General features: G+C 41.5%; 1 protein-coding gene across 4 annotated transcripts in view; it reads left to right on the forward strand.

The window, feature by feature from the left end:
* The first annotated feature begins 3,544 nt into the window (after positions 1-3,544).
* The window catches only part of RC3H1 (ring finger and CCCH-type domains 1), a 79,537-nt gene continuing 69,694 nt past the window's right edge, over positions 3,545-13,387 (forward strand). For 3 of the 4 annotated variants that reach the window (XM_025430258.3, XM_025430262.3, XM_035718843.2), the window contains exon 1: positions 3,545-3,674. The gene's annotated coding sequence lies outside the window, so the exon portion shown is untranslated. Of the gene's footprint in view, positions 3,675-3,857; positions 3,958-13,387 lie in introns of those variants that run through there. The other variant, XM_035718840.2, reaches the window with a different exon arrangement.

Here is a 13,387-nt window from a genome sequence, read left to right on the forward strand (position 1 = left end):
AGGGAGGGTTGGGTGGGGAGGATAAAAAGGATTTATTTGGACTCCTACCCTTACTTTACCTAACGCAGTCTAGAAAATCCAGGTGACTCAGTTCTAGTGCTGTTTTGTGCTCGCATTTGTGTTTGAGGATGTCATTCCCTCTCCCTCCATAAATGATTTACATTGGAGAGGTCTCAGGTTCTAGCTGTACTTTAACCAGGTTTTTCTGTTAATCTAAACTCTATTCACACACCCTTCTGTCGCCTGTTCCTTAATCCTTCCTCATCCCCATCCTGCCCTGAGCTGATTATACTTCCATGACTCTGGGTACATATCTAATATCATACATAGTTATTTTAACTTGTCAAAATGTAGTCTCTGTGACATTAGAATGATTCCTATTAATTCCTCCCTTTAACTTTCATAGAACCTTAAACTTTCTATGCAATAATGATCCAGTTTATTTTATACTCTAGTTGTTTAAACGCATATCTTATTGTATTGTTCTTACTAGCTTGTTGAATTTCTTTAAAGCAGAGACACATGACTTATTTACATTTTCTCCTCCTATTCCAGTTCTCTACACTTTCTTCAATAATACGATATTTATCTATAAAGGAGTTGGGTAGATTTGTGATCTATCCAACCTTTCTCAGTCTCTGTTTCATAAAAGTTGGTTGTATCTAAAAATCATTTCTATTTTTAAAATAAACAATGTCTTAGATTGACAATCACACATTCCAGAGTATTATTTAAGGATGTGCTAGCTTAATCACTCTGTATAACTTGAAAAACAAAGTTTCGTCTCATACACACACACACACAAGACAAAATCAAAGGAAGAACAATCGAGTACAGGCATATCAGGAAATACATTGAAAAAATTCATAAGGCATTATTTTAACTGGTTTTGTGTAATCTAAAATCTAGCATTAGAGTTCATGCTAAGAGCAAAAATATATTTGATGAGTTTCATCCTCATCTGATGAAAAAACTGAATACTACAATGACATATACTTAAAACGGATATTTAAAAATTATTTGAGTACTTATGTGTCATGAACTGTTTTAAGTCCTTTACATGAAATGACTCATTTAATTTTCATAGTATACCCATGATGGAGGCCAGGGCAGAGTCTAAATTTCTAGGCATTCTATATGAGAATTAAATAATAAAATGCAAAATAAAACTAAATTGTTTAAGTTATGTTAAAACTGCATAGTAGTGATTTCTAAGCACAAACAACTGCAAAACATATAAGCTGTTTGTCTTTAGTAATACATTCTTAAGAGTGTGATCTTAGCTCTAGGAAGTTCTCAAACACTCTTTCACTGGATTAATACAAATCGCTGGATTAAAACATACAATTTTAAGTGGTTGAAACGTTAAATATATGTATCAATTTCAACATGTCTTATTAAATCTTATTTATAGTACCTCTCAAAACCCTGAAAAATGTTAGTACACAGCAGTAGCAAAAATTTTAAACAGCACAATCAGGGGGAGAAACAAGCTTAGTTCAGTAGCTAAAATTCTTACTGCGTTATTAATTTGGGAATACCATCCAGAATCTCTATTTTTTTTCTTGCTAAATAACCATATTATCTTTCTTCTAAATAGACGCAGTCTCAAGGAACAAATTATTCTCGTAATCTACACATCTGCCCTAAGCGGGGAGTTCAAAGCATGTAAATGTTTCTCATACATTAGCTTTTATTGTAAACACTCAAGTAATTTTCAAAGCTGCTTTTCTCCTTTTTCTGCCAAATGTTTCTGTTTAATTATATTAGTACAATGAATTCTGGGAAGCCCCTTGGCTTTAAACCTAGGTTTAACCGAAAAACTGATGAAATAAAAATAAACTTAACTTCAGCATCGTATTTTATTTGCAAGGGATTTACCGACGGAGGTACAAACTATTCGTAGTTTAAAGCAACTGTGTTATCTAGGTAGCTTGTAAGGAAAGTTGGGTTATTTGCTTCACCTCAACAGGGAAGTTGGCTTGTTTGCCTAGCAACAGCCGCTAAAACCTTCTGTTGTGGAAGGTTCCCTAGGAGGGAGAAGCGAGGAGGAGGAAAAACAGGAGGAACAGATTAATCTGTTTTTCCTAGCAGGGGAATGAGGCCTGGCTCCTTGAAGAGGGAAAGGCCATCCGAGAGGTAGACGGCCTTTAGATTAGCACACACTGACCTAATCCCTCTGTGAGAGCTGGAAGTTAGTTCTTTGTAGGATTGGGGTTACCCCCCGGGCGGGCTGAAGGCGAGCTTACGGATTGAGCCCACTTCAAAGGGAAGTGGATCCCAGTCGATAGAAGCACGTCAGGAGGTCTTCTGGAAAGAAGCTGGAATCGCAGTAGCAGGAGGGGCTCAGCAACTGAGAAGACCGCCGCGCAGGGTTTGGGAAAGGTGTGTGGTGTGTCTTACACCTATTACAAAGCCCCGTTCTAACGACGGAGTTTATCGAGCTAGAGGCGGCAGCTTCTCTACACATAGCCCTGGCCTTGGGAGTGCTGATGTCCGCAGCGAAGAAAGGGCGGGATAAGCCAGAGATCCCCGCTCTCTTGGCCAAGACCTGAAGCCACAAAAGGGGAATCACGGCAGAGGGGTGCTCGCGGGGCGGGGTGTCCGTGCGAGGCCGCCCCGATGCCGGACGCTCCATCTGGAAATCAGGCCTGAACGGCGGGGGGTGTCCCTCCGCTGCTCTCCCTTACAAGCACGGGGTTGGCGAAGCGCGCTGGTCCGCACGGGGTCTTCCCGCTACCCCAAATCAAAATGGCTTCTTTTCCACGAGGGACAAGAAACTTTCAATCGTCGCAAGGTTCGCTTTTAGAGCTAGGAACTCGTCCACGGACCGGACCTCCCCGCCCCACCCCCCGCCCCACCCCCACCCCACCCCCACCCCCACCCCGACAGGTATCCCCGTCCCCTCGGGCCTCCAGGCGGTGTCGCCGCGACGGGAAGCCCGACCTCTCTGGGGACTCGGTGAGACGCAGGGCAAAGCTGGTGTGATCGAGAACGTGGGTGACACGCACGAGAACAACAAGTCCTCCGGGGCGGGGGCCGCGGGGCGCGGGGCGGCCGCGGAGGAAGCCCAGGGGCGGAGGGAGCGCGGGGTTCCGAGGGGACGTCAGACATTTCCCAATCCCCGCTCGCCGCCCGGCGCCGCGGCGCTGCTGGGGGAGGGCTGGCGGGCTGCGGGACCAGTTCGGCGGCTCCGGGCGTGGGTGCGCCCCGGGGGCTGGCGGACGGCGTCGCGGGCCTCCCTCCCGGGCGTTGGCGGCCGGTGACTCAGAGCTTTCCCCGCGCGCCCCGCCCCGCCCCCCCGCGCGCCCCGCCCCCCGGGGAGGAGCCTCGCCCTCGTCCCCGCCCCAGTCTCCGGGGCGGGCCGGAGCCCGAGGAAGAGGAAGGGGACGAGGACAACGAGCGACGGGGCGGAGGAGGAGGAGGAGGAGGAGGAGGAGGAGGTGGAGGAAGAGGAGGCCGACCAACAAGATGGCCCCTGCTGCAGGAGCAGCCTCAGCAGCAGCAGGTGGGAGGCCGGAGGCGACGCTGGCGGTGGCGGCGGCGGCCGTGGCCCGGCGGCCTGGGACAGAGTCAGAGTCGACGGTGGCGGCGGCGGCGGCGGCGGCTGCCGCGGCGGTGGCGACGGCCGCGGGGACTCGGAGCTGAGAGGAGCTGCTGCTCGGACCAGCGCGGTGAGCGAGCAGCAGGCGGCGGCGGCGGCGGCGGCGGCGGCGGCGGCCCGGGCCCGGGGAGTGCGGCAGTCGCGGCCCGGCCTCCGTCGGGAACAATAGGCGGCCGCGGCGGGGAAGGGGCCGTCCTCGCCCGCCCTCCGCCCCTCGGCGGCAGCGCCCGGCCCCCCGCGCTTCCCCCGCCCCCCCGGGGCCTCAGCCCGGCCGGCGGCGGAGGGGCTTGTCCGCGGCCGGCGTCCCGAGGCCCGAGGCCTTGGAGCGCGGCCGGGAGGGCCTGCAGGAGCGGGTAGGCCGTGGGGAGGAGCGGACGCCGCCCTGGGCGAGGGGAGGGGGCCCCAGGTGCCCGGCCCGGCGCTTTCTCCTAGGGCCTCGGGCGGGGTGCAGGGTGTGCGCAGGAAATGCTTTTTGGACCCCCGGCCCGTGGGGGTGGGGAGGTGAAGGCGGCTGTAGACGGGCACCGCCTCCGCGTCCCTGCACCTCGCGGCTGCCCCCTTCCCTAACCCCTTAAGCGCTCTCCTTCCTCGGCCAAGCGGGTTTCACGGGCTCTCGAGCTCCCTGAAGCTTCTGGAGATGGAGCCAGGTGGTCTTCTCTCTTGCTGATGGCGATGGGGAAACTGTGTATGCGGGTGTCTTAAGAAACATTTTGAGTGCAACAGCCACAAAAAAAAAAAAAAGCCTTACAAGGTAAAACGTGATTATCGATAAGGGAGGGGTGGGGAGGGGTGGAGGGCTGAGGGATGTTCTTAAAACGTCCCTTCGCTCCGGTTCTCTCTAAACCTAAGTTATGCCCACGTCCCGGGGGAGAGGGAAACAAGGGCTCTTTTGGACCAGTAATAATATAACTCTTGACATCCCAGAATAGTCCACGAAACTGGAAACAAAGCCACTAACTGGCGAGGCGAAGACAAATCGTAGTGTCTGAATAGGACTTTGCTTCAAACGAACCGTATTTGCACTGTTAATGTGCCTCATAAGAAATAACTAACAACATGAGCCCAGAATGGACCTAACGAAGCATTTCTTCAGGAGAGAAGTGGTTCCTCATCTCCAGGCTAGAACTTCTTGTGCTCTGTCTCCTGTTTTGATTTTGCCTTTCAGTCTTTTATTCTAAGACTAACCGTTGCTTTGGGTTTGATATTTGGTTTCTAAAGCAGATGTTAGTAGGATTTCAAAACTTCTTTGTAACTTTCAAAAACTGGAAACAACTGTTCTCTTTTGAATGTTTAGGCTTTTGGAGAGGCAAATAACAATTACACCCGGCAGTGATGCCTGTAACTTCAACAGTTAATTGCGACAACACCTAAATTTAGGTGTTTTTTTGTTTGTTTGTTTTTTGTTGTTGTTGTTGTTGTTGTTTTTTGTGGCATCTACCTCGTCCCATCTCCACTGTTGGGGCGGGGGCGGGGGGAATGATTCCAGTTACTTCCATTCCAGTTTATATGTAGGTTTGCAGATATTTATATTAAACTTGTTTGGATGCAACCGGGAAGATTGCTTTCTACTGTTTAACATTCAGTTACTTGGTCCCTCCATTCGTGTTCTTGAAAGGAAAATTGACCTGTGCAGAAAAGATGCCAGTTAATGTCTTCCATCCAGTTTTAGGGTAAATTTCTACTTAGAATTGTCTGTGTTATAATTCGAAGCATTTTTAGTGTATGTGAAATTTAATGAGTGGCACTAGTCCTTAATTCTTTCAAGAGAATTGACTGTAAATATACTAACAGCCAAATAAACATGGAGGTTGCACTATCTTGTTGTTTAGAATTATAGTGGAAAAATATGCATAACTCATTTTATGCCTAGTGTAAATAATGTGGATGTTTTTAGACTTTAAAGTGATGGGGAAAGAACAACTTTCACATGGTTCCAGCTAATAAGTCTCAGAAAGAATACTTTTTTTTTTTTTTTTTTTAAGTACTGGAATCCATAATTCCTTTTTTATGCTGGATTTTGTTGGGTCAGCACAAAATGCAAGTAGAGTCTATCTTGTAATGACCTTATATTTATCTATGACCCTAAACCTATTAGACCGTACAAATTCTTAAATTGTAAGTGGTTAGTGTGCTTGGTTATTAAAAAAAAAAAAAATCTTGTGTGAAGGACCAATTTGCCTCTTAATATCATTTTCCTGAAAACAAAAGATTTTTAAATGTTGAGGTTTTGTGTTTGGATGTTGGCTCAACAATTTATGGGTAGGGTCTGGGTCCCTATTTATGTTTAATTTTGAAAATTTTTTTAGAGAGTTCTAGTTTTAATAGTTGTCAGAACTATTTTAAGATATGATCCCCGCATTGTCATATTTTTTCAATGTTTAATCCGATAATTTCAGTTTTTCAAGTACTATTTAAGAATTTCTCTAAGGTTTGGAACCTTAAGAATAGCTTAAGAATTAGATTTGAGAAGAAATTAGATTTGAATTTTCTTGGTAATATTAAAAGTTACTATATATTTGATTAATTTGAAGAAATTTGAAAGGATTTTTTGTACATAAAAATGAGTTTTTTAAAGCATCTCTGTTGAATGAGTAAAAATATTCCCATTTAAATTCTCCTATTTTTGCTGTAATATTGGTGTTATTATTCTCATTTTATATATGAAGAATATGAGGCTAAGAGAAGCTATGTAACTAGCAAAAAGGCCACATAATTAATAGGTTACAGAGCTTCCTCAAACCCAGGTCTTGTGGCATAAATTAGATGCTTTACTACTGCCACCATGTGTCTCAATGTTTAGTTTTGAAGCCTCTCCTATGTTGACAGATTTCCTTTTTTTGACCAGGAACTATGCTTTGTAATACTGTACTTGCTTTTAGCCCTAATACCTTTCTATTAACATTATTTATACCCTGCCAAATAATCACTTATAAGTTTGAGAAAGTATTTATTCATGTGAATTACAAATGAAACGCATATTTTTGTTTTTAGCAAATTTAAATGCTGTTGATCTAGTAACTCATCTATTTACATAGGAGAGATTTATGGCATTACTATAATGGTTTCATGGCTTTAATTTGCTATGTAAACAGTTACTAAATTGTGCCTTTGAACTATTTCATGGTAATTTAAAAATGATTTTAGTAACAATCAGGGATATTCAAGCTGGGTCAGCTAACATTTGAAATTCTTCATTTATAATTTTTTAAAGCCACAGATCATTTAGAATTCTGCAGCATTTTTTATGTCTAGATCTTAGGGATTCAAAATGGAATTTTAGGGGGGCGTCTAATCAGTCTACTTTTGGATATATCTTGAGAATGGTTGGTACTCAACAAAGTGAAGAATACACTGATAAATGATCCTTGTTTGGTGGATACCTCGGAGCAAGATGTTCTTTGGCAGGGTATACTGACCTGGTTTAGCTTTGGCCCTGTCAGCACTCAGGAGTTCAGGTATTCTTTGGCATTAGATTCAAATGGATTTAAATTCCCACATCAGTCTGTGTCATAACAGTCACAGTAGATTTCACAATTAGCTGATTCTGTAGGATGCTCTTGAAGATCTCCTTCTCTTGTTTAGTCCTGGAGTCTAGGACTAGGATTTGGACCAGGACTAGCCTTGGAGATTGTTATGGCATAAGATTAATTTTGTCTGGCATTATACAGAAGATTTTTTTTTATTTCAGAGTTTAAGTAGATTCTATATATTTTCAAGTGACTGGTTTACTAATCCTAAATAATGTCACCCTATATCCCCAAGACTGTTAACTTCAGCACAATTATTTATATCCATTATTGGTCAGATTTGTGCCTGTTCACTTCTTACATAATATTCTTGTTTACTCTTTATGTAATATTAGACACTTCTTATTAGTTCACAGTATTTTCTTAATTGGTTGAGGTTTGGGAAAAGAATTCTAATAAAAAAATTTGCGTTGACCTTTTAAGCACGGGTTAGCTGACTGAAATTGTGACCTGCCAAGGAGGAATAAATATTTTAAGGTTCATTTATATTTTTATTTTTTTTTAAGATTTTATTTATTTATTCATGGGAGACACAGAGAGAGAGAGAGTGAGAGAGAAGACGAGAGGAAGAGGCAGAGAGAGACACAGGCAGAGGCAGAAGCAGGCTCCATGACGGGAGCCCGACATGGAACTCAATCCTGGGTCTCCAGGATCACGCCCTGGGCTGAAGGTGGCGCTAAACCTCTGAGCCACTGGGGCTGCCCTCATTTATATTTTTCTTTGAGATTATTAGCAAATGTATGTCATATGTTAGCAATATTTTGATGTTAAAGCATTTTAGCATTGATGTCAGTACTTAACTCTCTGATTATTACTATGCATATATGGTAATAATTTAACTTGTAATGCATCTAAAAATCTCCAAGATCTAAATAGCATTTGAACATGGTAGCAATGTTTTTGAAGAAGAGTTCTAAGGGGATCATTATATACATATATGTACATATATATTATATATATATCTTAACATAATTTTTAAATTAAGGTTCAGTTCATTGAACATAAAACTAGTTATTTTAAAGTAAGCAGTTTAGTAGCAGTATATTCACAATATTGTGCAACTACCACTGTTTAACTCCAAAACCCTTTTATCACCCCCAAAGGAAACTCTGTACCCATTAGACAGTTACTCCCCATTTCTCCCTCCCCTTGGTCCTTAGCAACCAGCATTCTACTTTGTCTCTGTGGATTTAACATAAAATTCTATTGAATCAAGATTAAGGAGCAGTACTATGTATAATTGAAATTGCAGAAAAAACTTTGGGATATGATTGTTAGGAATCAAAAACCACCTCATTCTTTGCATGCTTCTCTTGAGTACAGTAGGCAGGCTGCCAGGGACTCTTTATGGAAGAAAAGTTGAAAGTCACAGCAATTTGCAGTTTTAATTTTGATCATTCCAAAGGAGTTCTACTCAAACTCTCAGACTCATTTGTATTTCCGTATTGGGTTATGAGAATTAACTAAATTATAATGTTCTATGCAAATATGAGCACTAATATTTGTTAGTTTGTTCTCTATAATTTATTTGCCTTTTGATTTTTCTCTTACCCCTCCTTTTTTTTTTCTTAATGTGTAGAAGAAACTTGAAATGTTAACAGACAAGGTCTTTACCTGACATTATATTGGAAGAAGATTTTTAGGTTGAAACTCTTTGATCTTTATGTATCTAACTTTATAATTATTTTATTCTGATAATCTTTTAGGATATGTAGAATTATAATTTGCCTGACTCTGCTTTTAATCCCATGTTGAATAAGTCTTAAAAACCTAGGTTTTAGGGACGCCTAGGAGGCTCAGCAGTTGAGAGTGTCTACTTTTGGCTCAGGGCGTGATCCCAGAATCTGGGATCGAGTCCCACATCAGGCTCCCTTCGAGGAGCCTGCTTCTTCCTCTGCATATGTCTCTGCCTCTCTCTCTCTCTCTGTGTTGCTCATGAATAAATAAATAAGTCTTTAAAACAAAACAAAAAACCCTAGGTTTTGGCTCTCCAGGTGACTCCCACCAAAACATGGACACTATTACTGAAGCAGTTGATTTCTGGCTTTTTTGATTGGTTTAGTTCATGAATTGAGAGAGAAGACTATTAGGCTTTTTTTCTTTCTGGAATAATGTACAGACTATTAGGCTTTTTTTCTTTCTGGAATAATATACTTGGACTTAAGTAAGTAAGTAATCTCTACTCACAACCCCAAGATCAAGAGTTGCACACTCTACCCATCCATGTAAGCCCGGCACACCCCTTTAAAAATTTTTTTTTTCTTTTTAGTAATCTCTACACCCAGAATCAAGAGTCGCATGCTCTTCTGACTGACCCAGCAGGTGCCCCAGACTTTGTAAATTTAGAATTGCTAAATTTGAAGTTTAGATTTTGGGCTTCGGAAATACTCTTGTATCTTTATCTTAAATTCAAAATGGTAACCAGCTTCCCCCCCCCCCCACCCCGGGAATTAAATTGAGATCTTAAAATTTATGGTGAGAAGTGCAAAATAGGTTTCGTGTTATTAGTAAAGATTTGTAATAGTTGCAGAAGATCAAGGTGGAGAAGAATATTTTAAATTTTGATATTAATCTCCTTCCCCCTCCTTTAAACATGATTTTAAGTATTCATATTTTCTTAGTTGTTTCCAAATGTCAGAGTTCTCCATCAGACCTGATCCATATTATTCTTGGTGACCTTGATACCCCTCTGGCCCTAATCTTGGAACCAGAAGGGCATATGAAAAGTCACCTTATTGATATCCCCTTTTTAACGGTAAATTTATTTAGTTAAAAGAACAACTTAAAAAGTGATGAGAAAGAATTACTTAAGAATATTTAAAAATCGGGACGCCTGGGTGGCTCAGTGGTTTAGCGCCCACCTTCAGCCCAGAGTCTTATCCTGGAGACCCAAGATCAAGTCCCGTGTCGGGCTCCATGCGTGGGGCCTGCTTCTCCCTCTGCCTGTGTCTTTGCCCTCTCTCTCTCTCTCTCTCTCTCTCTCTGTGCCTTTCATGAATAAATGAATAAAATCTTAAGAAGAAAAAAAAAGCAAAAACGAATATTTAAAAATCAGTGGTTTCCTTTATAGTGATTTTTTCAGAACAGTATTAATTCTTTGTAAATATTTCTTTGTTTTTATATATGCCTCATTAATTTTTATAGCAACATTGGAAAGCTAAGTATACTAAATTAATAAATTTAATCATTGGAATGCTTTAGTTGGTTAATCATTGGACTCTTGTTTTGTTTTGTTTTTTTAAAGATTTTATTTATTTATTTATTCATGAGATAGAGAGAGACAGGCAGAGGGAGAAGCAGGCTCCATGTAGGGAGCCCGATGTGGGACTCCATCCCGGGTCTCCAGGATCAGGCCCTGGGCTAAAGGCGGTGCTAAACTGCTGAGCCACCCGGGATACCCCTGTTTTGTTTTGTTTTTAAAGATTTTATTTATTTATTGGGGAGGGGCAGGCTCCATGCAGGGAGCCCTACATGGGACTTGATTCCTGGTCTCCAGTATCACGCCCTGGACTGAAGGCGGCACTAAACCGCTAAGCCACCGGACTCTTGGTTTTGGCTCAGGTCACCATCTTGCAGTCCTGAGATTGAGACAGAGTGGGGCTCCATGCCCAGTGTGATGTCTGTTTCAGAATTTTTCTCCCTCCCCCTGTCCCTGCGGCCCTATGCCCACCCTGTGCTCTCACACCCATTCATGCATTCTCTGTCAGATAAAATCTTAAAAAAAATACATTTAATCATTAAAATAACATCTTTAAATGAGGTGATGTTTAGAGATCTATGCTAAAAAATACGGTTTAGTGGAAGATTTCTGAATGAAATAGGATGATTGTATTCTTAGCTTTATTATAGAATAGTAGTTCCATCTTTCCAGGTCCCAGTTTAGAATAGGAAGTATACAAAAAGACTTAATTGTTACAAGATTAATGACCTCATCATCTGCACTAAGGCACTGATTTAGGAGCTCTCTTGGTTTGTACATAATTTTAATAAATTTGATTATCTGTTCTTTAATCCCATAGCAGATTAAAAGGTGCAAATTAGCTGTGGGAGTAGAGGCACTGTAGGTAAAAGGGACAGCAAGGGGGGGGGTGACGGAAAAAAAAACACATTAGCTTGGGGCCATTTAACACAGGTACAACACCTCATTAGACTCTGTCATTAATTGATTATTGTATTGTGCTGTATAACCTATTCCTGATGATAAATTCATTGTGGGAAAATTTAATTATGTTCAGAATTTTGGGAGTCCTAAAAATATTGACATAAGCTTTGGAGTCAGAAATACCTAGGTTCCCATCTTTTATCACTTAAGTTTTATGATTCTTCATTTCTAAAAACAAATGGTAATACCTTCCTTTAAAGATTTGTTTTGGGGGCACTTGGGTGGCTCAGTCAATTCAGATAAGCAACTTATTCGATTATCTGCTCAGGTCATGATATCAGGGTTGTGAGACTGAGCCCTCCTTACCTCAGGCTCTGTGCTGGGTGTGGACCCTCCTTGAGATTTTCTCTTTCTCTCCTCCTCCCCCCTGCTTGCATGTGTGCTTCTACTCTCTCTAAAATAAATCAAATCTTAAAAAAAAAAACAAAAAAAAAAACAAAACTTTGTTTTGAAGTTTGAGATAATATACATCTTTTTTTTTTTTAATTTTTATTTATTTATGATAGTCACAGAGAGAGAGAGAGGCAGAGACACAGGCAGAGGGAGAAGCAGGCCCCATGCACCGGGAGCCGGACGTGGGATTCGATCCCCTGTCTCCAGGATCACGCCCTGGGCCAAAGGCAGGCACTAAACCGCTGCGCCACCCAGGGATCCCGAGATAATATACATCTTTAGTATAGTACCGGATACCTAGTACTCATTCAATAAATGTTATTTTCCTCCTTAAATTGTTTAACAAAAATCGTTTTAGAAAGATACTCATCTAGAATATTTGAAATAGTTTTGCTACTCAAGCTACATATAAACTGCGTAGTTTAGGACAAAATGTATGTGTAATTTTTTTTTTTTTTTTTTTTTTTAGGTTTTATTTTTAAGTAGTCTCTGCATTCAGCATGGGGCTTGAACTCACAACTCTGAGATCAAGAATCACATGTTCTACTGACTGAGCCAGCCAGGTGCCCTATATATGTACTTTTGAAGTAGTGGTTAGGAATGAGATACCATTCTCATTTTCTGTCCACATCAGTCTTTCATTAATATGGATCTGTGCTATTCAGTACTAGTTGCTAGCTACAAATGGCTACTTAAATGTACAATTTTTAATAGACTTGATTTTTTTAGAGCAGTTTTAGGTTTACAGAAAATTGTCTTGAAGGTGCAGAGTTTCCATATACACCTTCCTTTCAGTTACCTCTATGAGCATCTTGTATTAGTGTAGTGCACTTATTATAATTGATGAGCCAATGTTGATAAATTGTTATTAAATTCCATAGTTTATATGAAGATTCACACTTTGTGCTATATAATTTTATGAATGAGATTGTTTTCTTTCACTTAGCAATGTAACATTTAAGTTTTTTCTGTGTCTTTTTGTGGCTTGGTAGCTCATTTTTTTTTAACTACTAAATATTCTATTTTATGGATAAACTTAAGTTTTGTTTTTTTTTTTAATATTTTATTTATTTATTCATGAGAGACACACAGAGAGAGAGAGAGAGAGAGAGAGAGAGAGGCAGAGACACAGGCAGAGGGAGAAGCAGGCTCCACGCAGAGAGCCTGATGTGGGACTCGATCCAGGGTCTCCAGGATCATGCCCTAGGTTGCAGGCGGCGCTAAACCACTGCGCCACCAGGGCTGCCCTAAACTTAAGTTTTAATTAAAATCAAATAAAACCTAAAATTTAGTTCCTCAGTTGCACCAGCTACGTTTCAGTGGCTCAATAACCACATGTGGCTCGTGGTTACCATACTGGAAACTGAAGACGAACATTTTCAACATCTCTGGAAGTTTTATTGAAGAGTGCTGATGTAAACTATCCTCCCAAGGTCCAGTTCTCTGGTTCTGTTCACTCTCACAGAAAACTTACCTCTTTACATGATCTCAGCTTGTCCTCAAGTCTACATTTTCAATGCTTTGTGGCTGGCAGCCCTGAACTTCACATAATAAAATTTATTCCCTGCAAGAAACAGCCTTTCCAAATAAATATTGTCCATTAATGGTTTCCTCAGTTTCCTATCAAAGTATCATCTTTTACTCCACTTTTCTGTGTTCCTAGAATCTGGAGTCACTTTTTCTTTTCTCTAACTTTTTCGA

Source organism: Canis lupus, chromosome 7 (assembly GCF_003254725.2).
Source record: "Canis lupus dingo isolate Sandy chromosome 7, ASM325472v2, whole genome shotgun sequence".
In the NCBI taxonomy this organism is placed as follows: domain Eukaryota; kingdom Metazoa; phylum Chordata; class Mammalia; order Carnivora; family Canidae; genus Canis; species Canis lupus.